This window comes from Carassius carassius, chromosome 25 (assembly GCF_963082965.1).
Source record: "Carassius carassius chromosome 25, fCarCar2.1, whole genome shotgun sequence".
Lineage (NCBI taxonomy): Eukaryota > Metazoa > Chordata > Actinopteri > Cypriniformes > Cyprinidae > Carassius > Carassius carassius.
In genome coordinates this window covers 30823488-30850319 of record NC_081779.1, presented here as the reverse complement: position 1 = coordinate 30850319, position 26832 = coordinate 30823488, and the positions used below count along the sequence as shown (strand labels likewise).

The 26832-nt window shown below is 37.0% G+C and overlaps 1 pseudogene; it reads left to right on the top strand.

Annotated features, from left to right (window-relative positions):
• Nucleotides 1–24098, top strand: part of LOC132104578 (oxysterol-binding protein-related protein 7-like) — an 80299-nt pseudogene extending 56201 nt beyond the window's left edge.
• The last annotated feature ends 2734 nt before the right edge of the window (nt 24099–26832 follow it).

Here is a 26832-nt window from a genome sequence, read left to right as displayed (position 1 = left end):
AAGACTCAGACCAGCTGCTCTGCTCGTGTACATCCAATCATCATTTCCCTTTTCAAGTTCAGTCGATGTACTGTTAGGAGTAACTGAATAATTTAATAAAAAAACTTAAGTAAATTGTGGATTAGTTTGTATGGAGATGCAAAACACTAAGAAGATCCGGTTAAATGGAACGATTCGTTCACTATTCAGACATCACTAGACACCCAGTGGGGACATAAATTATTATAATGACTTATACTGGCTTTTTACGCGTTGTTTCATGCTGCGTAAACAAAATCATGTCCGCATTTGTGATCGGAGAACCAACAAGCATACTCTACACTGCTCAAAACTCGTGTTTGAATCATCAGTGGCAAATTATTTTTCACTTTCACTTTATTTACATATAAAAAATATACTTGCAGGCTGTGCTTCAGAAGCGCCAGACTGTCCTTGCAAAGTTGGAACTGTTCCACTTTATAGAAACAGCCTTTTTGCCACAGACACATTGTAGGCTAATGTTACTGGTTCAGTCCTCATCCTTCATAAAATGCGCAGCGCACATCGAATATTTGGGTTGAACCGTTCTGGAACAGTGTTGTAATTACAATTTAACCACAAATTTCTAGTTGTGTCCTCTTTTGGAGTTATGTTACTTAACACTAAGTTACCAAATCATAGCGGTGGAAGTTTACAAGTCTTAAGTCTGAAGGACACATAGTTTTATTTTATAATTTTTGAAGTAACATTTTAAAGTTACACTGAACAAAATTATAAACGCAACCGCTTTGTTTTTGCACCCATTTTTCATGAGCTGAACTCAAAGTACGAAGTCTTTGTCTATGTACACAAATATTGTTCACAAATCTGTCTAAATCGGTGTCGGTGAGCACTTCTTTGCCGAGATAATCCATCCACCTCACAGGTGTGGCATATCAAGATGCTGATTAGATGCATGATTATTGCACAGGTGTGCATTTGACTGGATACAATAAAAGGCCACTATAAAATATGCAGTTTTATCATACAGTACAATTCCACAGATGTTGCAAGTTGTGAGGGAGCCTGCAGTTGGCATTGCTGACTGCAGGAATGTCCACCAGAGCTGTTGTCCATGAATTGAATGTTCATTTCTCTACCATAAGCCATCTCCAAAGGCGTTTAAGAGATTTTGGCAGTACATCCAACCCGGCCTCACAACCGCAGACCATGTGTAACCACACCAGCCCAGGACCTCCACATCCATCATCATCTGTCAAAAGGAATTGGTTTTCGGCAGGGGCCCCACACAATCAACGATGATGTGTTCAAACGGTTCTCCTACACCTGGAATAGGGACAATAGGCACCGGGTTTCGGTTTCCCAATAATCTGACAGGTGCAGCAGGTGCAACAAAAATACGCAACGTCAGTTTTTAAACCAGTCCAAAAGAAATGTCTCTCAATCTGATTATAGGTTTTCTTAATTCCTAAATGTACTGATAAATCTGTATAGTACGTACGTGTCGTTTACACGTGAAATACACGTATTTAACGCGTTGACGCGTTAAAATTCACGTTTTTGACCCTTTTTGCCTTCCATATTGAGTTGAGTGCCTTCACACAGAGTTTACGGAGTGTCAAATACAGGTGCGCTGTGTGTCCATTGAGATGAAGTGAAAAGTACAGATCGCTTGAGAGAGAACTGAACTTGGAGAGAGAACTCTGAAGCGCTCAGTCAGTGTTCAGCGAGTGAAACTGTGCTAATCTTTTATAATAGCCTCGATCACACACAGGACTGTCCATATTAAAATGTAAGTTTCATTTTCATGACTGGATTTTGAGATTCAGTCCGCTTGTATGCGTCAAAAACCAGGTTTTTATCACCAACGCGCTGGAGTGCTTTGCGGTCAGATGCGGAGCAATTGCTGTAGAGCGGTACAATTCCACAAGGATCCTGGGTCTCAGGTTAACTTTCCTGAAAAATGTCCGTACTAATTTAAGTTTACGCCTTTGCAAAACCGTCTCAACTTCACCATGGTCTCAAAACGAGCATTTAAAATGAAGACTTCTGGTAAATATTGTGGAAACTAATTGATACATTTAGATAAATATATTTCATACTTTATAGCATATTATAATACAACTTATTAGGCCTATATATTTATAGAATAGCAAAGTAGGCCTAATCAGTATACAAGACTGAACCACATAGATGTGAAATATAAAGGCTATCATGATCATTTTGACAACAATGAACCATGGATTTGTTTAGTTTATAATATGTTTGATTTTTAACTTAAAGAAATACAAAACATTCAAAACTCATTGACTTAGACTGCATTTGAAGAAAAATAAACATCAGTTTTCTGTAGCCATGAGCAAACGTATTCAATACAATTAGACTTCTAGAAATGTTCTTTCCAGTGCAAAAAAATCGTCTGATGCATGCTGCTTAATCTCACACACTCCGCCGTGACAAACAGAAAAAACGCGACGGCATATGGTCACTATAATATTAATGATAATGATTCCATGTTAATTTGTGGGAGGCGTGGTAAGGCTTTGGAGCAGATTGACTACTAGTCACCAATCATGGGCCCCGTCCTTGCTTGGGCGCTGGGGCTTTAGCCCTGCCTAGCCCTATTGTTAATGCAGCCTTGGGCAAATGGTGGTCACACCAGATACTGACTGGTGTTCGGACCCCTCAATACAGTAAAACTGCACATTTTAGAGTGGCCTTTTATTGTGACCAGCCTAAGGCACACCTGTGCAGTAATCATGCTGTCTAATCAGCATCTTGATATGTCACGCCTGTGAGGTGGATGGATGATCTCGGCAAAGGAGAAGTGCCCACTTACACAGATTTAGACAGATTTGTGAGAGAAATAGGCCTTTTGTGTACATAGAAAAAGTATTTGAGTATCTGATCTGAGATCATGATAAATGGGGGCAAAAACAAATGTTGTGTTTATAAATTTGTTCTGTGTAAAATGCAATTCATGACCCTTATAGAGTGTCTATTTGGTTGACAACAGGTTTATAACTGCTTTTCATTGCACAGCTAGAATACTGGTAAAAATGTAAACCATCTCCAAAAATGTTAGAAATGTATGCAAATGTAAAAAGTAAGCAAATATTTAGATGAATGTAGTGGAGATGTTGCATTGCCAAATGTATCTTATAAGTTAAGAAATACTACTCATCTGATCCGTTCCATGTTATGGGATTTGTGATGTCAAAATAATGTGTTTTTTATATCCAATGGTCTTCACTATTTATTTTAGAAATATGTAAACCTGGGAAACTTGGGCAGTGTAATGCCATTGAGTTTTTTTTCATGTTATAAGTATTGCAGGAATTTCCACAATTTGTCAGCTGAATCCCTTTAAACTAAAATGAATATTTGTTTTGAAGTTGCCTTTAGAATTTCAGGCAATAATTTAGATAAATGTGCAAATATGTTGAAGGTGGACAATTAGAATTTTATTTATTTGGTAACACTTTAGTATAGTGACCAGTTCTCACTATTAACTAGTTGCTTATTAGCATGCCTTTTATTAACATATTGGCTGTTTATTAGTACTTATAAAGCATGTATTCTACATGACATCCCTAATCCTGCCCAATACCTAAACTTAACAACTACCTTACTACAACCCGAATTCCGGAAAAGTTGGGACGTTTTTTAAATTTTAATAAAATGAAAACTAAAAGACTTTCAAATCACATGAGCCAATATTTTATTCACAATAGAACATAGATAACATAGCAAATGTTTAAACTGAGAAAGTTTACAATTTTATGCACAAAATGAGCTCATTTCAATTTTGATATCTGCTACAGGTCTCAAAATAATTGGGACGTGGCATGTTTACCATGGTGTAGCATCTCCTTTTCTTTTCAAAACAGTTTGAAGACGTCTGGGCATTGAGGCTATGAGTTGCTGGAGTTTTGCTGTTGGAATTTGGTCCCATTCTTGCCTTATATAGATTTCCAGCTGCTGAAGAGTTCGTGGTCGTCTTTGACGTATTTTTCGTTTAATGATGCGCCAAATGTTCTCTATAGGTGAAAGATCTGGACTGCAGGCAGGCCAGGTTAGCACCCGGACTCTTCTACGACGAAGCCATGCTGTTGTTATAGCTGCAGTATGTGGTTTTGCATTGTCCTGCTGAAATAAACAAGGCCTTCCCTGAAATAGACGTTGTTTGGAGGGAAGCATATGTTGCTCTAAAACCTTTATATACCTTTTAGCATTCACAGAGCCTTCCAAAACATGCAAGCTGCCCATACCGTATGCACTTATGCACCCCCATACCATCAGAGATGCTGGCTTTTGAACTGAACGCTAATAACATGCTGGAAGGTCTCCCTCCTCTTTAGCCCGGAGGACACGACGTCCGTGATTTCCAACAAGAATGTCAAATTTGGACTTGTCTGACCATAAAACACTATTCCACTTTGAAATAGTCCATTTTAAATGAGCCTTGGCCCACAGGACACGACGGCGCTTCTGGACCATGTTCACATATGGCTTCCTTTTTGCACGATAGAGCTTTAGTTGGCATCTGCTGATGGCACGGCGGATTGTGTTTACCGACAGTGGTTTCTGAAAGTATTCCTGGGCCCATTTAGTAATGTCATTGACACAATCATGCCGATGAGTGATGCAGTGTCGTCTGAGAGCCCGAAGACCACGGGCATCCAATAAAGGTCTCCGGCCTTGTCCCTTACGCACAGAGATTTCTCCAGTTTCTCTGAATCTTTTGATGATGTTATGCACTGTAGATGATGAGATTTGCAAAGCCTTTGCAATTTGACGTTGAGGAACATTGTTTTTAAAGTTTTCCACAATTTTTTTACGCAGTCTTTCACAGATTGGAGAGCCTCTGCCCATCTTTACTTCTGAGAGACTCTGCTTCTCTAAGACAAAGCTTTTATAGCTAATCATGTTACAGACCTGATATCAATTAACTTAATTAATCAGTAGATGTTCTCCTAGCTGTATCTTTTCAAAACTGCTTGCTTTTTTAGCCATTTGTTGCCCCCGTGCCAACTTTTTTGAGACCTGTAGCAGGCGTTAAATTTTAAATGAGCTAATTAAGTGGATAAAAGTGTAAAATTTCTCAGTTTAAACATTTGCTACGTTATCTATGTTCTATTGTGAATAAAATATTGGCTCATGTGATTTGAAATTCCTTTAGTTTTCATTTTATTAAAATTAAAAAAAACGTCCCAACTTTTCCGGAATTCGGGTTTTATTAATACACAGCAAATTAGGAGTTTATTGAAGCAAAAGTCATAGTCAATGGTTTGTTAATAGTTGGAATTGAATCTTTAAAATAAAGTATGACCTTTTTTTTCTGTGTGTGTAGAATTTTGTTTATTTTAATTAGCTTTTCATCAACTCTCAACCTCTCTGAAGTTCTTTCATGAACCTCAGTTTGGGAAACCCATATTTAATGTCATGCAATAATGCACTTTGTGTTTGTTAAAGAGTGGAGAATATTTTCTTTGTATTTACCAGAACTCAAAATGCAGCTGCTCTGTGTCATGAGTTGGATGCATGTAAAAGAATAATGACAGCCTTTTTTATTGTAATCTTTGTATTAGATAAACTTCAATTAGTGGATTTGAGTGCATGTGCAGCATTAGTCTGAGATATTTTATTGTTTTTGTTTTGTAATTTTCTCTTTCAGGTTTATGTGGCTGCATTCTCTATTTCAGGCTATGCCTGGGCCAGCTGGCGTAATCGTTACAAACCATTTAACCCTGTTCTAGGGGAAACGTATGAGTATGTGCGGGAGGACCGTGGTTTCCGTTATATTGCAGAGCAGGTATGAGCACTTTAATATTAGACATACAATATGAAGGACTGTATTTGGAGTAATTGCATTTTAAAAAAATTTCTTTCTAGGTCAGTCATCACCCACCTCTGTCTGCCTGCCATGCAGAGTCTGATAACTTCAGCTTTTGGCAAGGTAACAGCTCATTTTTATTTATTCTTCATGTGGGATGTTACATTTAATATTTTATTCAAAACAGCAGAACAACCACCCAATACAATAATCTTAACAGTATAGCCTTGAAGTAATGGACGCATTATTATTTCAGCATTTGACACGGAGAGCATAGGTTGTAATTAAGATGTATTTTTAAGACAGAAAAATGTGTTTTTACAAATGCTAGAAACATGACTTTTTAAAGTAAATATTGCTATCAGAAAGCACACCTTTGTTAGATTGTGTCCTAGGTTATTGGATGCAGAGGTTTCTGGTCCAATAATTAACACCTGTTTTTTCACAATTTAGCAGTTGGAAATGACTAGTCATCCAATTTTTTATATCAACTATGCATTATTTTTGTAAATTGGTATGTTTCATAAGTATCATCAGCGTAGCAGTGAAAGCTAACACCATGTTTCCTGATGATATCTACAATGGGTAAAGCGTGAAAAGCAACAGTCCTAGAATTGTGGCACTCCATACTGTACTTGTGATCGAAATGGTATATCGTCATTCACTGATATGAATTGATTACATTAGTACGATAGATAGTTACGATTTGAACCATGCTAATGCAATTCCACTATTGTCAACAACATTTTCTGGTCTATTCAAAACTATGTTGTGGTCGATATTGTCAAATTTAACCAGATAAAAATAACAGGTCATTTGTAACTTTGTGAGAGCAGTCTGCATACTATAATACGTAGGGACCTATGATTTCCGTGATGCAGAAAATGCAGACGGAATCGCAGAATCCAGTCATAAAAACAGAATTTGCAGTTTAACGTGGAATGTCACAGGATTTGCCAAATTTTGAATTAAGTTGGTCATTGCACTTGCATCAAATCGCAATATGGACTAATATCTGTAAATATTAAGCCGGAAAAGTCTATTTAAATATGAATCCTGCATGTTCTGCATGTCTGTTAACGAATGGCACTGAAGCGCAACTTCATTCATTACACACACGGAAGCGCGCGTGACGCTCTCGGTGATTTCAGCTTCTGTTGTCTCACTAAATGAGGATGTGAACACATGAAGAACATCTCCAGAACTGTTCTGAGAGTCACTTCATGAGCATTTGACCGTTTGGTTTGAGTAAAACTAGCATCATCACATACACACAACTGTAAAGGTATTCACGTCAACCCGTCAAAATAAAAGTCTGGTTTAATGTTTGCCATAAATGTTCAGCAGAGCGTACATAGCCTACTACGACTACTACTAGTACAAATAATCAAACATTATTTTTTTAAAGGTTTAAATCACACAACATTTCTTCCATGTTTTATTTTTAGTAGTAAATCCACTTTGTTTACCAAAAAATACAGTTTGCTTAATTTTCAATATTTAAAAGATAAATTAAATGAATGTTTTAAGCCTTCATTTGATAACAAAAAAAATGCAAATACACAACGGAATTTCTGAGAAAAACAGAAAACATTTCATAAGGCTATTTTAGGAAAAAAATTAATAAATGTAAGTTGTTTTTATGCATTTAAATAATTAGACATGCTAAAACACAGAAAGAGGGAACAATAAAATAAATCATTTCATAGGTCCATAGATATGTAATTTTTGTAAAACTTTTAATAAATTGATGTGAAAATGCCGTCAGTCTTGTCCATTCATTGTAATTTGAGTTTCTCTATCTCCAGAGCGGTATTCGAGGCATAGTGTATCCCATCATGCGCCATGTTGTTGAACTAAATTATGAGCCTTTTTTGCCAAGATCTTGCAAGAGGTCATGGAAACTTGAACCTGTGGAGTTATGACTGACTGGAGGTCTTTCGATTTTAAATACTGGTTCCTCTTTTGGACTGGAGTTTGTGTCAGACTATGCTGAACTTCAATCTTTACATATACAGTGAGTGTTTCTGTGGGGCAAGAATTCAAGGGTATTGCATGACTTTCCCCATGGTTATTGGTTCTGTCAACAACTGTACATGATTTCTTGCAACTGTCACAGGCTAGCGCCATGTCCTGGCATGAATGATCAAGCATAAATGACAGCATCATCTTACAAGGCCATGCAGTCTCATGTATAGTTGAAATGCCGACACAATGTACTAGTGTTTTGCAGCGTCAAATCCACAAGGAGAATTTCAACCCAAATTAAATGTAAAATAATAGTACAGTAAATTCAACATCATTTGACAGTACAATGTCATTCTAAAATCGACAAGGAATGTTTTTGCAGATGAGCAAATCCTTACTTTAAAAATGAAGACTTTATAGAAAAGAATAAAAGAAAAAAGACCGGTTTTCTCCTGAAGTTAATATACAGCCTATTGAGATAATGCTGTAAATTAGAATTTGAAAAAAAGCTTTAAATAAATATTATATTGTTAATGTTAATATTATGCTAATATTAATATATGTGCGTTAAATCCAACCACCCCATAGATTGAAGTTTCACTTTCTATAGTCCGTGACCAAAAGATGAGCATCTTGGAGGCAGAGATTTAAATCTTTAACAAGACTCAGATTGACATAGGCAGAGTGACTTTAATTATTTTTCTACAAGGTAGGGCATAAATAATTTCAAAATATTTCAGCAGGTTTATATATATATTGTCTATATATTTTTTATCTCGTATAAGTTGCGCTGCAGTAGAGAGCTTCGTTCATTGTACTACAGTGATCTCTTCAGCACGCAGTGTGAACAAAACAAGCAACAACACATATTAAGAACTATGACTGGGACTCTCATGTATATAACATTATAATGAGAACACTATTATAAAACGCTGTGAATTTTTAGTTTAGCTGCCATGTTTCTGCACTTTGTTGCGTGAAGAAACAGTCTACAAAAAGCAGTTCATTCATAGCTGCACAGACATATTCATGTATTCAGGGCATTTTGTGCAGATAGCCTATACTTCATAATATTAACGTTATGTTGTATTAACATTTATCTCATTTAGAATACGCTTGGAGTCAAATCCCATTGATTAAAAACCTGCTATCAAATACTTCATTCTACTGGTCTTCTTCAGCGCGCGCAGCTCAAAACAGAAATGCAGAACATAACTACTGTTATATACAGAACATTATAATGAGAGCACTATTACAAAGAAATTGTGAATAGTTTCGCTGAAGTTTAATGTTAACAGGTTAGTTCACCCAATAATCAAAAATATATCATTAATAAATATATCATCAATAACTCCGTGAGACCTCCGTTTATCTTCGGAACATAGTTTAAGATATTTTAGATTTAGTCCGAGAGCTCTCAGTCCTCAATTGAAACTGTCAAGTCACCTTTATTTATATAGCGCTTTAAACAAAATACATTGCGTCAAAGCAACTGAACAACATTCATTAGAAAAACAGTGTGTCAATAATGCAAAAATGATAGTTAAAGGCAGTTCATCATTGAATTCAGTGATGTCATCTCTGTTTAGTTAAATAGTGTCTGTGCATTTATTTGCAATCAAGTCAACGATATCGCTGTAGATGAAACTGTGTACGGTCTACTCTCCATGTCCAGAAAGATAAGAAAAACATCATCAAAGTAGTCCATGTGACATTAGAGGGTCAGTTAGAATATTTTGAAGCATTGAAAATACATTTTGGTCCAAAAATAGCAAAAACTACGACTTTGTTCAGCATTGTCTTCTCTTCCGTGTCTGTTGTGAGAGAGTTCAAAACAAAGCAGTTTGTGATATCCGGTTCATGAACAAATCATTCGATAACTGGATCTTCTTGAACCAGTTCACCAAATCGAACTGAATCATTTTAAATGGTTCGCGTCTCCAATACGCATTAATCCACAAATGACTTAAGCTGTTAACATTTTTAATGTGTCTGACACTCCCTCTGAGTTCAAACAAACCAATATCCCGGAGTAATTCATTTACTCAAACAGTACACTGACTGAACTGCTGTGAAGAGAGAACTGAAGATGAACACCGAGCCCAGCCAGATGATGACTCATTCTCGAGTATAGAACCGTTTCTGTCAGACGCGTCCGATTCGAGAACTGAGGAGCTGATGATACTGCGCATGTGTGATTCTGTGTGAAGCAGAATGACACACAGAGCGTCTGAACCAATTTGTGGATTAATGCTTATTGAAGACTCAAATAGTTTCAAACGATTCAGTTCGATTTGGTGAACTGGTGCAAAAAGAGAAGAGAAGACAATGCTGAATAAAGTCGTAGTTTTTGGTATTTTGCGTAGCTTGTCAGTGTTAGTGATTTTTATTTGAAGCACTAGTCAACTGAATGAATGTAACACATTTTGCAAAGATGAATGCACTTTTGGAAGTTGAATGGAAGGGAAATGTCAATTTGGAATTTCTGTGGTCTAATGTGATAGTTTTTCATGTTCTTGTTCATGGTGAAATGTTCTTTTATTGCTGGAATTAATTAATAGCGTTAACAAGAACCGTTGAATTCATTCTAGAAGCGATAACTGAATGTATTTTTAGTCCAGTGCCTTTATATAAATATTATGATTATAATATAATTCATATTGACCAAGTTCAGAGGCTGTCATATTTGGATCAACTTACTATGTTGTGTATTTTCATTAGTTTCAATATGAAAAATAACTTTCATATTAATTCAATGGATTTATTGCATGTTGGGAACAAAAATAATACAATTTTATAAATCTTAGCATCAAAAATTAAAATCCAGGTTTTGATTGTCAATTATAACCTAAAGATGTTATGTGAAAGTTTGAAATGGACAGTAGTGGTTTTCATCATGCCACCTTCTTGGTAAAGAAAACACATTTTTACTTAATCAATTGATTTATTGTGTTTTGGAACCAAACTCTTCATACACATTTTTATTTTATTTGTTGATTCATTTGGTCATTCATTCAGTCCTTCTTCATTTTCAGACCAGAGATGGAAGTATAAGTTCTGGGGGAAGTCAGTGGAAATTGTTTCAACCGGAATGGTTAATGTAACTTTGCCAAAGTGAGTATGGTTCAACTGAGCTCTCTACACAGCTGAGAAGCAAATAATTTTATTTGAATTTAAAATGTTATTCTTTGGATATTCGTTTTCATTCAGTTTTGAGGTTTATATATAGTTGTGGCCATTGAGAATGCACATCGAAGGGAAAGGGTCACACATGACATGGTCACAGTAGCACGCAGGGCCACTATGAATGCTCTGGTACAGGAAATACATTTACATTTATTACATTACATTTATTCATTTAGCAGACGCTTTTATCCAAAGCGACTTACAAATAAAGACAGTGGAAGCAATCAAAAACAACAAAGAGCTATGAAAAACAGGTCCTTCTCAAAAAATTAGCATATTGTAATAAAGTTCATTATTTTCCATAATGTAATGATAAAAATTAAACTTTCATATATTTTAATTCATTGCACACCAACTGAAATATATCAGGTCTTTTATTGTTTTAATCCTGATGATTTTGGCATACAGCTCATGAAAACCCAAAATGCCTGTCTCAAAAAATTAGCATATTTCATCTGACCAATAAAAGAAAAGTGTTTTTAATACAAAGAAAGGCAACCTTCAAATAATTGTTCAGTTATGCACTCAATACTTGGTCGGGAATCCTTTTGCAGAAATGACTGCTTCAATGCGGCGTGGCATGGAGGCAATCAGCCTGTGGCACTGCTGAGGTGTTATGGAGGCCCAGGATGCTTCGATAGCGGCCTTAAGCTCATCCAGAGTGTTGGGTCTTGCGTCTCTCAACTTTCTCTTCACAATATCCCACAGATTCTCTATGGGGTTCAGGTCAGGAGAGTTGGCAGGCCAATTGAGCACAGTAATACCATGGTCAGTAAACCATTTACCAGTGGTTTTGGCACTGTGACAAGGTGCCAGGTCGTGCTGAAAAATGAAATCTTCATCTCCATAAAGCTTTTCAGCAGATGGAAGCATGAAGTGCTCCAAAATCTCCTGATAGCTAGCTGCATTGACCCTGCCCTTGATAAAACACAGTGGACCAACACCAGCAGCTGACATGGCACCCCAGACCATCACTGACTGTGGGTACTTGACACTGGACTTCAGGTATTTTGGCATTTCCTTCTCCCCAGTCTTCCTCCAGACTCTGGCACCTTGATTTCTGAATGACATGCAAAATTTGTCCAAAAGTCCAGTGCTGCTTCTCTGTTGCCCAGGTCAGGCGTTTCTGCCACTGTTTCTGGTTCAAAAGTGGCTTGACCTGGGGAATGCGGCACCTGTAGCCCATTTCCTGCACACGCCTGTGCACGGTGGCTCTGGATGTTTCTACTCCAGACTCAGTCCACTGCTTCCGCAGGTCCCCCAAGGTCTGGAATCGGTCCTTCTCCACAATCTTCCTCAGGGTCCGGTCACCTCTTCTCGTTGTGCAGCGTTTTTTGCCACACTTTTTCCTTCCCACAGACTTCCCACTGAGGTGCCTTGATACAGCACTCTGGGAACAGCCTATTCATTCATAAATTTCTTTGTGTCTTACCCTCTTGCTTGAGGGTGTCAATGATGGCCTTCTGGACAGCAGTCAGGTCTGCAGTCTTACCCATGATTGCGGTTTTGAGTAATGAACCAGGCTGGGAGTTTTTAAAAGCCTCAGGAATCTTTTGCAGGTGTTTAGAGTTAATTAGTTGATTCAGATGATTAGGTTAATAGCTCGTTTAGAGAACCTTTTCATGATGTGCTAATTTTTTGAGATGGGAATTTTGGGTTTTCATGAGCTGTATGCCAAAATCGTCAGTATTAAAACAATAAATGACATGAAATATTTCAGTTGGTGTGCAATGAATCTAAAATATATATAAGTTTAATTTCTATCATTACATTATGGAAAATAATGAACTTTATCACAATATGCTAAATTTTTGAGAAGGACCTGTATAAGTGTCATAACAAGTCTCAGTTAGCTTAACACAGTACACGTAGCATGGGCTTTTAAATATTATAAAAAGAAAACAGATAGAATAAAAAAAGAATAGAGTAAGCTAGTGTTAGAGGTCTTTATATACACACACACACACACACACACACACACACAATTGCATAATAAATGAAAAAAAAATGGAATACAAAAAGATTAGAGAGGTAGTTACATTTTTTTAAGAATATAATTAGAATAGTAAGTGCTAAAGTTAGAGGGTCAAATAAAGATGGAAGAGATGTGTTTTAAGCAGATTCTTGAAGATGGCTAAGGACTCAGCTGCTGGGATTGAGTTGGGGAGGTCATTTCACCAGGAGGGAACATTTAATTAAAAAGTCTGTAAAAGTGACTTTGTGCTTCTTTGGGATGGCACAATCAAGCGACGTTCACTTGCAGAACGCAAGCTTCTAGAGGGCACATAAGTCTGAAGTAACAAATTTAGGTAAATGGGTGCAGAGCCAGTGGTAGTTTTGTAGGCAAACATCAATGCCTTGAATTTTATACGAGCAGCTATTGGAAGCCAGTGCAAATTGACAAACAGAGGTTTGACGTATTCTTTTTGGCTTATTAAAAATTAATCTTGCTGCCGCGTGAGAATTAAGTTATGCACTGCTATATATTCTAGATCATCTAAAACATGGGATGGTGTGATTTAAAAACAACGAACAGAAAACTACAAGTTTTTATCCTGTCTTATGCTCAATTTACTACCAAAACGAGAAAAATATTTTTCCTTCAAGCTTTTTCTTCTCTATAGAATATGAAAAACTGATAAACCGAATAGCCCATAATCTAAAATAAGTGCATCAAGCATTATATTAAATTTAATTTAAATGTACATTCAGTGTAATTTAAAGGGGTCAGAAATTTAGAAATTAAATTTGTCTTCATGTTTTGACATGTAAGAAAGATGTCATTGTACTATAAAAATGTCCTGTAAATTTCAGAGCTTAAAACTTCCTTGTTAGTTCAAAAACAGCTTTTTTTCCTTTTTTTTTTTTTTTTTTTTTTTTACCAAGATCAGAAATCCACTCGTTCCAGATTTTCACATTATGACGTAATAGTGAGACGAAAGCCCACTTCTGCAGAATCAGATTAATGCCTATTTCTGCATCGTGTCTTTGGCCTCAGCCGCTGGAGTGTTAGAATTAAATAATATCAGTGGTTATCAAAGTGGGGGGCACGGGCTATCAACAGAAAAAGAAATACAACCGTAAACAGCCAACAGATGTAGAATGGGAAATGAATTGGTTTGTAAAAGGTAAGAGAAAAGCCATAGATGAAGTTGCACAGACCCAGGCAGATGCTGGTCATTCAAAAGCTAAGTGCAGAAAATGACAGATTTACAATATCTTGCTCTCGGCTTCACTGTTAATGTCAGGAAAGGGCTATATGTGTCCTATGTCTTAAAACATACACCATGAATCCACAAAATTAAGAAGACACATTGAGAGCATGCATCTGAATTGTTCAAATGCCACTTGAGTTTTTCAAAAGAAAACTTAATCAGTATCATGGGCAGCAACAGCGATAGCGCAACTGGCTTGAATCAAATTGCACAATGCAAAAAATCTCACTGGATTGTCGGAGTTTATTCTTCCCGTTGCCATAGATAAGGTGCTAGTTATGCTTGATGAGACGAGCGTCATAAAATAAGACCATCCCAGTGTCTAATGACACCATAATAAAGAGTAATTTGTGATATTGCAAATGACATTGAGGAGCAGCGCATTAAGAAAATGAGAGGAAAGGGATTCAAGTTAATGAATTGAGGCAGAAGTCTCAAAACTCATCCTTTCTAATCACCCTACAACTTGCTTGCTTGATCCTATTCCATCTCATCTCCTTCAAGCCATTTCTCCTGCAGTTGTACCTGCCCTCACTCACATCATCAACACATCCCTCCACACTGGTGTTTTTCCCTCATCATTTAGACAGTCAAGTATAACTCCAGTACTTAAGAAACCCAACCTCAACCCATCTCTTTTAGAGAACTACAGACCAGTTTCCCTTCTTCCTTTCATTGCAAAAACACTTGGACGAGCTGTGTTCAACCAAGTCTCTACATTTCTCACACACAACAACCTCCTTGACCTCAACCAATCTGGCTTCAGAAGTGGACATTCAACTGAGACTGCCTTCCTCTCAGTTGTTGAAGCTCTAAGACTGGCAAGAGCAGAATCCAAATCTTCAGTACTTATCGTGCTTGATCTGTCCGCTGCTTTTGACATGGTTAACCACCAGATCCTCCTATCAACCCAACTGGCAAAAGGCATCTCAGGAACCACACTTCAATGGTTTGAGTCTTACCTATCAGATAGGTCCTTCAAAGTATCTTGGAGAGTTGAGGTGTCCAAGTCACAACATCTAACTACTGGGGTGCCTCAGGGCTCAGTTCTTGGACCACTTCTCTTCTGTCTATATGGCATCATTAGGTTCTGTCATTCAGAAACATGGCTTTTCATACCACTGCTATGCTGATGACACTCAACTCTTCCTCTCATTCCATCCTGATGATCCGACAGTAGCTATTCGCATCTCAGCTTGTCTAACAGACATTTCTTTCTGGATGATGGACCATCACCTTCAACTCAACCTTGCCAAGACAGAATTGTTTGTGATTCCAGCAAACGCATCGTTTCATCACAATTTCACCATCAAGTTAGGCACATCAACCATAACTCCTTCAAAAACAGCTAGAAGCCTTGGAGTTATGATTGATGATGAGCTGACTTTCTCAGACCACATTGCTAAAACTGTCCGATCCTGCAGATTTGCTTTATTCAACATCAAGAAGATCAAGCCCTTTCTTTCGGAACATGCTTCACAACTCCTTGTTCAAGCTCTTGTTCTGTCCAGGCTGGACTATTGCAATGCCCTCTTGGCAGGTCATCCAGCCAATTCTATCAAACCTTTACAATTAATTCAAAATGCGGCAGCAAGATTAATTTTTAATGAGCCAATAAGAATACATGTCACACCTCTGTTTATCAATTTGCACTGGCTTCCAATAGCTGCTCGTATAAAATTCAAGGCATTGATGTTTGCCTACAAAACTACCACTGGCTCTGCACCCATTTACCTAAATTTGTTACTTCAGACTTATGTGCCCTCTAGAAGCTTGCGTTCTTTTTAATTAAATGTTCCCTCCTGGTGAAATGACCTCCCCAACTCAATCCGGACAGCTTAGTCCTTAGCCATCTTCAAGAATCGGCTTAAAACACATCTCTTCCATCTTTATTTGACCCTCTAACTTTAACACTCACTATTCTAATTCTATTAAAACTTTTAAAAAAAATCTAACTACATTTCTAATCTTTTGTATTATATTTTCTTTTCATTAATTATGCAATTGTATGTGTGTATGTGTAAAGACCTCTAACACGAGCTTGCTCTATTTTTTTTATTCTGTTTTCTTTATATTATATTATTTAAAATCCCATGCTATGTGTACTGTTAACCTAACTGAGACTTGTTATAGCAATTATATATCATTGCTCTTTTTGTTGTTTTTGATTGCTTCCACTGTCCTCATCTGTAAGTCGCTTTGGATAAAAGCGTCTGCTAAATGAATAAATGTAAATGTAATGAATCCACTGACAGCAACAAGGACAGTTGGTTAATAGCGTGTGCACGATTTGTTGATTTTTGAGTCACTGAATGAGGATTTACTGTTTTGCAAATACATCCCAAAAAGAGCAATGGCTGATTTAACTTTTTAAGATTATAGATTCATACTCAACAGAGGCTGGGAGTAAATGGGAGGACTGCTTGGGAATTTGCATGGACTAGGAGGATTACAGGCACTCCTCAACAGTCTCTCACTGAAAGTGCAGTGGACATACTGCATTATACATTGATAAGCACTTGATCATGGCAGTTGAGCCCTACATTAAAAAATGTTTTGTCTGAAGTGATCATCGTCAACTACATCAAAACAAGACCATTGAAATCATGACATTGGCGTTCTGTGAGCAGACTGGCAACGATTGCACTGCTGTGCTGTTTCTCCGCACACACAGTTTCACAACTTATCTCAGTGACATTTTCTCCAAGTTGAATCAACTATACCTCCAGCTAGCTGCAGGGCAAAAGACAAATACCTACCACATATGGCAGACCTAGTTATCTCATTCATCTGAAAACTGGAGATGTGGGGCAGGAAACTCAAGCAAGGAAATACAGAGTCTTCTGAAAGTCTTAACAACTTTTTCCAACAAAAGTTTGCAGTTTGACTGGGTGAGAGATCCATTCACTGCTTCAGATGACTCAAGCATGAGGCAAAAGTTCTCATTACTGACACTTTGTGAATTCTGGTTTGGTGTGGAGAGGAAGTTCCAACTTATAGGTCAGAAGGCTGTTGAAATTCTGCTCCCTTTTGCAAGTCCTATATCTGCATAAGTTTTTGAGAGGGGCCCATGTGTAATACTTATATGAAAAGATTTTAGCCAGTCATAGCAAAGGGCTTTCCATTGAAGCCTAAAAAAGTCACACCCTTTCCAACAGAGTTGTCAAATCACAGGGCTAAAATCACTTTAGAAAATGTTCTTATTTCGAAATTATAGCAATTTTAAAGTAAAAATCATATTATCATAAGTGCATGTCACGAAACTTCCAATTATTAAAAAATGCATAACTAAGTGCAAATATCCCAATCAATCAATTGTTTTTTCCCGATCTTGACAGACAAGCAATATGCATTCTAGCTACAGGGTGCGGGCTAAATAAATACATCTAAATAAAATAAAATAGACACATGGTCTGCGTTTTTTGCAAGTACAGTACAGTGATACTGTAAAATGCAATGTTTTCATCTGCTTCATCTTCAGCGTTTTAATCCTAAATCTCTTCATTAGTCTTTTTCGCAGAAACATTGACCAATGAATGTCTTGCCACGCTTTACAGTAGTTACCATAGACTGTAAAAAAAGATGGACGATGTATTTCCACTTTCTTCCACTACAGAAAAGTGAAGCCAAAAGATCTCAGTATGGCTGCTGTCATTTGGAGCCAGTCTGGGCAGTAGTCTACCCAAATGCAGGACGGAGTCTGATCACTGTAGATTCTAGAAACCAGTTTTTCACCTTTATTCCATTCCGATCATTATATAGACGGTTTCATCGGGTGCACGCGCCTGGACCTAAGTTAACTTCCGGTCTGTGTTGTGTATATCGGTCTGGCTGCAGTGCCTTCTACAAAAGCAGTTAAAGTCAAGTTGATGAGTAGACTGAAGTTGGGGTCAGGTGGTTGTGCTGCGGGATGTGTTTCCCATACATTTATTCATTTTTGGAGACTCGCCACATTTGTAAAACTGATCGATTTTCAAAAAGGCTTCGTTGAATAAACATGAGTAACGTTACGTACTGCACGTTTAATAATAATAATTCCTTACATTTACATGTTTAAATATCAAAACGAGGCACAGGTGTTTTTATATGGCTGTATTTCTGAAGGAAGACTTGCATGTTGTATGCCTGATAAAGCAGCGTGTGAGCGTACCAGCTCTGCTTTGTTTACAGCTGTTACTGGGGAAGCCTCTATTTCTCGCGCTTTATGTCTATGCTTTAAAACATCTCCTGCTGGCAAAGAATGAATTTGCATTTTCATTAAGTCCGCCTGATCCACGCGGCAAACATATTTTATCAAAAAATATCTACTCTAGAGGGACTTGGCTGTTGTTACTGATTCTATTTGGAAGTCTACCGGAAGTTAAGTTAGGTCCAAAAAAGCGCACATGCCCAGTAACGTTTGTTTATCTTGTTGCCGTTGAAACAGTCTATACCATGTACTCTGAGAAGATAATCAAATAAAGTACAAGAGATTGACCAAATTTATTTTATTTTTGCATGTTTAAATGGCCGCGAACTGATTTATTTTTTTCACTTCTGTTTTTGACAATTAGTACAAGCATTTGTATATAACACTGTAATTCTCTCTTTGCATACAAAACAACTCCTAGTTCTACATCTCTAGCAATAATATATTAACAATACACAAAATGGATTTACAAAGTTCTAGAGAGTATTTGATTGGTCAGAAGATTTGATGAGAAGGTGAAACATATGAAAAATCGTGAAAAATCGTTGAGCTGTTTTGGTGGAAGAGATGAACTGCCAGCTTTGAATGCTTATCTTCTAAATGCACATTTTGACACTGTTTTAGAGTACACTGCCTTATAGATAACCTTAATCTCGAACATGTTTGTTAACACCAAAAATATTTAATTTTGATTTCATGGGGACTTTAAGGAAATTGATACAGTCTGCTTCCAGTCGTCCGACTGTAATGTTTTCAGAAATATTAAAACTATTTTCAGTCTATCTAGATTATGAAATACTGGCTGACAGGGTGCTGTTTTTAATTATGCCTTTACATAGTACTTGGGTCCTTGTTAACAAAATAAAGGTTATTTAGTACATGTTAATGTCATTAAGGGAGTCTTGAGTGAGTGGATCTGATTAAAAGCTACATATGGTGGCTGAACTGCAACATGCTTGAGCAACCCAATAAGTGAACGGGACTCATAAACGGCAGCTTTACAAGAGAATATTGCATAATGATAGAGAGCATTAAAGTAAGCTGTTTTGTTTCCAACATGCACTTATTTAAGACCATCTTATTTAATTCATGTAAAGTTACATCTTTGGGACATGTCTATGGATTACATAAGTCTCCTTGAATCTCTATTTCTCAATGCCAAGCTTAAACTACATGTCAGTTCATGTAACGCATTCCATTTGTGCATTATTGGATAATGTTAAAGTAGAACAATTAAAGTAAATCAAGATATTTTATTGAAAAATTGAGTGCTGCAGTTTGTAAAAATGTGCATTCTCAAAGGCCACATCTGTATCATCCAAGACCCAAAGAAATCCAAGGAAACTGTTATTTAAAAAAAAAAAATATTAAAAAGTTGTGTACTATATTCCATAAATTGAGCAAAATAAACTGGTCACTGTGCATCTGATGAATTTTTCTGATTGTTCTTTCCTCTTCAGCTATGGTGGTCATTATGAATGGAATAAAGCAGTCACTTGCATACACAATGTGTTCAGTCAACAGAGATGGCTCGAGCACTACGGTGACATTGTCATTCGTAATTTTAACAACGATGAGTGCACCTGCAAGATCACATTTGTCAAAGTATGTTTTAGTTGTTTTTTTATTTCTTCACTTAAACTAATTATTCAGTCATTTATTTACTCACTCTGGTGATGTTTCAATGCTGTAGGACCTTCTTTCTTTCTTTCTCAGACCACAAAAGGTGCATGTCATGGAAGTTAATAGTGACCAGCTTCAAGCGTTAACAAAAAAATGCAAAAGTATCAGAATAATCGCATACAATTTGTGCCATAAGTGTTGGGCATTTGATAGGATTTGGTTGTAGGCCTGGGCTGTTGTACCATTGTATGTGACTTAACATTCATATTAGCAAAGTGCACAGCTTTTAGTAATCTAGATTTATCTAAAAAAAAAAAAACATAAAACATGACACCCAGAAAACCCCCAAAAGCATTTAAGTTTGTGAAAATAAGTTTACTTTCTTCTCCAATGTAAATATCTCCATACTAGAATTCCGGCTCTCAGTTGACAAATGTGAATGTTAGATCTTTGCTGTTGCAACAACAGAGATATTTATTAGAGAATAAAGTAATGCATACATTTCTGGGAGCTGTGAGTCACATTTTGACTTAATTTCTCAAACTGTTTAAATCAAATGATTGAAGCAAGATTAAATAATCTTGATTTCTGCGCTATAATGGTCTCATTCAAAGAATATCGGCCAAGGTCAGGATTTTTTCTAAATTAATTTGAAATGTTTGCTAAAGAATTAATATAAAATACATTTAGGTTAATATAATTGTATTTTTTTTTTTTTTTACCAAACTTTTGATCCTTCAGAACACTTGTAAAAACACACATTTGATCTATCACATTTGATTTTAACAATGCATTAGTACTGTAAATGTTGAAATTAACTAACTAAAATTAGTAAATGTAGAAGTATTGTTAATGCTTAGTTTGTGAATTAAAGTAGTTAAATAATGTTAACTAATGAACCTTATTATAAAGTGATACTGATTTTGCTAAAAGACCTACTTATGTTTAAAAATAGTGTTGCTGCCTTCTTTTCGAAGGTAAAGTAAGAACTGATGTGTTGTTGTGGAGGTGATCAGGTGCAAGTGACATCACAATGTGGAGGCAGTAAAAAAGGAGTTGTTTGGCAGTGCCAATATTTGTGGAGGACACTGTAAAACCAAGAATCATTCTACAATTAAGACTAGATTTCCAGCTTTACATAAAATCTTCACACGTGTATATAAACCTAATGTAATTCTCATTTGTCCAGTCGCGTTACTGGGGTGACGAAAACAGCAAGAATGAAGTGCAAGGCACAGTCCTTGACCATGCTGGTAGAGTGCGTCACCGCTTCGGGGGATCATGGCATGAAGGCATCTTCTGTAATACACTTTCCAACCCACAATGCATTTGGAAGCCCAGTAAGTGACCATGCACACAATAGTCTTAACTAATTTACATTGTTTAGATGGATATTGAATTAAATTGTTCATATCATAATTCACAGATCCTCAGCCAGATGATTACTTTGACTACTATGGCTTCTCCCAATATGCCAGAGAATGAACTGAATGAACTGACACCTGATATAATTGATAAATTGCCCCCGACAGACACTCGTTTCCGTCCAGACCAAAGGTATGTGGCAACAGCCACTAATTAGAGATGAAAAAATCTTATATTTTGCACTGTAATTTGTACTTTCAAAACATTGGTTGGAACAAAACCCATCAAATTTATTATTTATTTAAAGCAAATGTTAAATTGATTTTGTCACTGAATCAAACTAAGTTTGTAAGATGCTCTGAACACAGATAACATGTAACTACTCCTAAAGTTAATGCTAAAGCATCATTGCCCTGTAAATCATTTGTAAACATTGGTGTCAGCATCACCTTTCTCTAACAGTTATACTAATTTGTATTGCAGGTTTACAATACTTTACAATATTATATACTTAAAGAGAAACTCCACCCTAAAATTCTAATTCTCTCCTCATGTCATCACCAGATGTACATGACTTTGTTTCTACAAAGCATGTTGTGAGACTTGTGTGAGACAGCATGTGGATGAGAAAATAAGACAATTTGCATTTTTGGGTGGAGTATACCTATAAGGTTTTATTCATTATAGTTGGTATCCTCATTTCAGTTATCAAAGCTTGGTTATTTGCCATTTTGGTCAAATTTACCTGAATGTCATTGTTTTCGTTCATATAACATAGCAAGTGAAGATATTTATGTATTTGAGTTAGCTATTTTTTTTTTTTTTTTTTACTTGTAGGCTTCTTGAAGATGGCAAAGTGGCAGAAGCCGAAAAACATAAGGATGAAATAGAGGAGAAACAACGTGAAAGATGTAAGGAAATGACCCAGATGGGTGAAGAGCATGTTCCACGTTTCTTTATGTGAGTCCCAATATTTATTCTATATTTCTGTTTCTAAAATCTGCTGGTAATCTGAAGAAAATACATCGTCAGATGTATAATCAAATATGTCAGAGGACCACATACAGGTTCATCTCAGTAAATTAGAATGTCGTGGAAAAGTTAATTTCAATAATTCAACTAAAATTTTGAAACTTGTGTATTAAATTCAATGCACACAAACTGAAGTAGTTTAAGTCTTTGCTTATTTTAATTGTGATGATTAAGGCTCACAATAGGGCTGCACGATAAATCGCATGCGATTCACAGGGAGTGTAAGCCAAAAATATGAATTGCCAAAGAAGCCGGCTGTTCACAGAGTGCTGTATTCAAGCATATTAACAAAGTTGAGTCAAAGGAAAAAGTGTATAAGAAAAAGATGCACAACCAACCGAGAGAACCGCAGCCTTATGAGGATTGTCAAGCCAAATTTATTCAAGAATTTGAGTGAACTTCACAAGGAATGGACTGAGGCTGGGGTCAAGACATCAAGAGCCACCACACACAGACGTGTCAAGGACTTTGCTGAACCACAGACAACGTCAGAGGCATCTTACCTGGGGTAAGAAGAAGAACTGGACTGTTGCCCAGTTGTCCAAAATCCTCTTTTCACAAGAGAACAAGTTTTGTATTTCATTTGGAAACCAAGGTCCTAGAGCAGGGATAGGCAACTTCGGTCCTGGAGGGCCACTGTCCTGCAGAGTTTAGCTCCAACCCTAAGTAAACACACCTGAACAAGGAAATCAGTGCTTTCGGGATTACTAGATAGATACAGGCAGGTTAGTTTTTATGAGGGCTGAAGCCAAACTCTGCAGGATAGTGGCCCTCCAGGACCGGAGTTGCCTATCCCTGTCCTAGAGTCTGGAGGAAGGGTGGAGAAGCTCATAGCTCAAGCTGCTTGAAGTCCAGTGTTAAGTTTTCCACAGTCTGTGATGATTTGGGGTGCAGTGCCATCTGCTGGTGTTGGTCCATTGTGTTTTTTTAAAACCAAAGTCACAGTACCAGTTTACAGAGAAATTTTGGAGCACTTCTTGCTTCCTTCTGCTGACCAGCTTTTTGAAGATGCTGATTTCATTTTCCAGCAGGATTTGGCTCCTGCCCACACTGCCAAAAGCACCAAAAGTTGGTTAAATGACCATGGTGTTGGTGTGCTTGACTGGTCTGCAAACTCACCAGACCTGAACCCCAGAGAGAATCTATGGGCTATTGTCAAGAGGAAGATGAGAAACAAGAGACCAAACAATCCAGATGAGCTGGAGGTCACTGTAAAAGAAACCTGGGCTTCCAGACCACCTCAGCAGTGCCACAATCTGATCACCTCCATGACACGCTGAATTGAGGCAGTAATTAAAGCAAAAGGAGCCCCTACCAAGTATTGAGTACAACTTTCCAGAAGGCCAACAATTCACTAAAAAAATTTTTTTAATTGCAATTTGTTGAGAAGTTTATTACTTAAATTAACTTTTCCAACGACATTCTAATTTGAGATGCACCTGTATGTTAATGAAATAATCTGCAAAAGATATAAATATTTAAAAATCGCTGTGAATTTCTCCATATTTAGAGTGAATCAACATAATTATTCATGAACTAATAAAGTGTAATTGTAAATACTTAATTTAAAACCATGTACAAATATTTCATCAGAAAAACCAAAGATCGTGCTGGAAGAGAGGTGTGGGTGACAAATGGAACTTACTGGAAGATTCGAGAAAATCCAGGATTTGCCAGCACTGAAAATCTGGATTTGTGGTGTTGATGGAATTGAGTCCTGCAATTTGTGACATCCCAGTATTCTGTTAGGGAAACTCATGACTAGTCAGTATGGTTAGCGTATGTATATAATTATATTTTATATAACTGTTGTGGATTTTAGAACAAGCAAAATACTTCACAGGCAATGTAGGAATGGAGTTTTTTCATCTAAATGCTGATATTCCTGAAGCCATTCATCTCTAAAAAATTATTATTATTTTTTTAATAAGTCTCTTTTTATTGAAAGATAAGGCCTAATGTCAGGGAGTTAGGGGACCTTCCAGACAGTAATGGATTTTAGGACATTACACTAAGGGACATGTACTGATCACATATTAATATATCCATCTTAGCTAACTATAGTGATTTATTACAGAATGTTTCCCATTCCAATAGACCTTAATGTTTAAATAATGCATGTCTATAATGTTTTCGGTAAGTTTTTTTATTTTTATTTTTTTTACAGATGCATTTAATTATTTCTTATAGAAAATCTTGCATGATCTCACTTTATAAAATACTTTTGTGGTATTTCCTCAAATGAACAATGAAAATGACATTTCTTTTTGGATTTGCAACCAGATCTACTGAAAATATTTTGGTGAAAAGTGTAATCGTGTTATGAGCAATTTCTTGCATGAATGCATTTCCAATCAGATGAGACTTGAATAAATATTAAATTAAACACAGATTTGCACTTTTATTTGCCATTTGAGGGGGAGCTCTGGAAGATGATCACATCAATGAATCTTCAATTAGCTGACTTCAGATGGAAAAATGTTTTTCGTCCTCTGGCATTAGTTAAGTCACCTTTTATTTATATAGCGCTTTAAACAAAACAGATTGTGTCAAAGCAACTGAACAACATTCATTAGGAAAACAGTGTCAATAATGCAAAATGACAGTTAAAGGCAGTTCATCATTGAATTCAGTGATGTCATCATTTCAGTTTAAACAGTATCTGTATAATAATTTGCAATCAAGTCAACGATATCGCTGTAGATGAAGTGACCCCAACTAAGCAAGCCAGAGGCGACAGCGGCAAGGAACCGAAACTCCATCGGTGACAGAATGGAGAAAAAAACCTTGGGAGAAACCAGGCTCAGTTGGGGGGCCAGTTCTCCTCTGACCAGACGAAACCAGTAGTTCAATTCCAGGCTGCAGCAAAGTCAGATTGTGCAGAAGAATCATCTGTTTCCTGTGGTCTTGTCCTGGTGGTCCTCTGAGACAAGGTCTTTACAGGGGATCTGTATCTGGGGCTCTAGTTGTCCTGGTCTCCGCTTTCTTTCAGGGATGTAGAGGTCCTTTCTAGGTGCTGATCCACCACCTGGTCTGGATACATGTTACACAGATAATAACTGAAAAATGTAAAAATGTTTTTCTTACCTTGCTATAATAAGGTGTATAATCTTGGGCCAACTAGAACATCCAAATAACGCAAAGAAATAACTGTTTCCACCTGGCCCACAAATTTCTCTCTTCATTTTAAGCCTGGAGAGCAAAAAGTATTTTAGCATTTAAAACTATAACACACTTGCACCTAAATATGAACACATAGACCATATATTGTTGCATAACCCAGATCTGTCTCTACACTTAAAGAAATAGTTTTGTCCCAGTTCAGTGGTTTCAAGTAGACTAAAAGTCATCCTCACTACTGTTGTGTTGGTTTCTATACGGTATAATAATGATTTTTGTCCATCAGAAAATGTTGTCCCAGAAGGACAGCATAGAAGTGAGAATGTACATCAATTACCTGCACGTCATTGACAATCAACAGACTCTGTTTGAGCTCTCACACAGTCTTGAGCCCAGGACATAAATGATGGAAGGACATTAAATATTCTAAATCAACTACAAGACAGCATCCTTCCTCTAACAGAAGACTGTGATGAGTGTGAGTGAGACACACCCACACTAACCACTCAGGATAGAGGGGAGTAGTATCCGCCAAAGAAGTATCCGCCAGTTCAATAATGTGAAAGGAACAAAGAAGCTGAATCTTGCAAGTCTGTGTAAAAGAAAACTGGCTTCAAGAATCTACAGAACCGTTATAACAGGAAACATCACAGTGGATCCAGTAATCTTTAACTTACAGTACAGAAACATCACATTGGGAATTCAAATGTTTTTGTACAGCACACTTACAGTAGTGTAGGGCATATTTTAGTTATTAGTTATGAGAAAATAATAGGCACATCTTTATTCCTATGTAGTCCTATTTGTCTGAAATGTGAGCTACATTGCACAAATCACAAAACATTGTGATGCCTTTTTAGATCATGGCCCGGACTACTGTTGTCTTTTCCAGGGCAAATTTGTCCATCAGTTATGATAATATGCCGTCAGCAGACAGCCACACACATAAGGTGAGAGTGAGCGTGCGCAGCTGCAGGAGTGGTGCGTCGTGTGCTTCGCCTGTCTACTGCCTTCATCGTGAAACTTTTTTATTTCCGTATACGCCTACGTATATGTTCAGATACATATAAAACATAATTTTATTTATTTTTTAGCAACTGGGATGGTGCCATCTGGGAGATGGTGCCCTATGCAAACTGTGTACTCTGTGTATAGGGAGCAGCGGTACTGCATGTATGTAGCAGTATATTAACTCTGCGGCGCCAGAACTGATAGAATGTGTGCTGCAGCTCAATACAACGACATTTCTTCAAAAGCAGATCGTGGAGACATTTTTATCATCCAGGATCAAAAATCGTCATATCGCACACCCCTCCCCT